This window comes from Ornithorhynchus anatinus, chromosome 3 (genome assembly GCF_004115215.2).
Source record: "Ornithorhynchus anatinus isolate Pmale09 chromosome 3, mOrnAna1.pri.v4, whole genome shotgun sequence".
In the NCBI taxonomy this organism is placed as follows: Eukaryota; Metazoa; Chordata; class Mammalia; order Monotremata; family Ornithorhynchidae; genus Ornithorhynchus; species Ornithorhynchus anatinus.
The window spans coordinates 84,718,846-84,719,732 of record NC_041730.1 but is presented as its reverse complement, the minus strand read 5'-3'; the positions used below and the strand labels follow the sequence as shown (position 1 = coordinate 84,719,732).

The 887-nt window shown below is 46.4% G+C and overlaps 1 non-coding gene across 1 annotated transcript; it reads right to left on the bottom strand.

Annotated features, from left to right (window-relative positions):
- Positions 1 to 379: 379 nt before the first annotated feature.
- Positions 380 to 517, bottom strand: LOC114810611. Its single transcript, XR_003758307.1, has one exon. It is a non-coding gene; the product is annotated as a small nucleolar RNA SNORA7 (small nucleolar RNA).
- Between the last annotated feature and the right edge of the window lie 370 nt (positions 518 to 887).

Here is an 887-nt window from a genome sequence, read left to right as displayed (position 1 = left end):
AATATTATTTAAAAGATTCAGATAAGAGATTAAGTCCAGACAGGGAGACGCAAACTCAAAGAAATGGGCTGAGAGTGAGCAGAGGGAAAGGCAGAGGAGACAGGGAAACAGAGAAAGTGAGCAGCCAGAGACAAAAATATAGGGCAAAATCTTGTCTTGTCTGATGCTGTTGAGCCATCTCTGACCCATAGCGACTCCATGGACACATCTCTCCCAGAACACTCCACCTCCATCTGTAATTGTTCTGGTAATGTATCTAAAGAGTTTTCTTGGTAAAAACACGGAAGTGGTTTACCAATGCCTCCTTCCGTGCAGTAAACTTGAGATTCTGCCCTTGACTCTCTCCCATGCCGCTGTTGCCCAGAACTGGTGAGTTTTGACTTGTAGCAGATCGCCTTCCAGTCGCTAGCCATTGCCCAAGCTAGGAATGGAATGGGTAAACCTCTGTTTGACTCTCCCTCCCATAGCTGAGACTGACAGAGTCCTGGAAACTCTCCAGAAGCGATCCTGAGAGGGGTAGGGCAAAGTACACAAACATACCCAAAGGCATCAGCACACACATGATTATCATAATTTTCCTTTAAAGATAAATCCATGGAAAGTGACACTTCTCACACCAAATCCCGTTTCAGAACTCTTTGTTCATTTCAAACTACACCTGCTCTAACTGTTCTTTCTGCCTGGAACTCCCTCCTCCTTCCTTCAAATTCCCCAGATCACAGCAACTCCCATCTTCAATGTCCTCCTGAAATCCTCTTTCCCCCAGGAGGCATTTCCAGTTTATTGTTTTTATCCCCAATTCACAGCACAGAGGCAAGGTGGCCTACTGGAAAAAGCATGGGAGAGAAAGCCAGAGAACCAGGCCTAGTGGAGAGGGCACGGGCCTG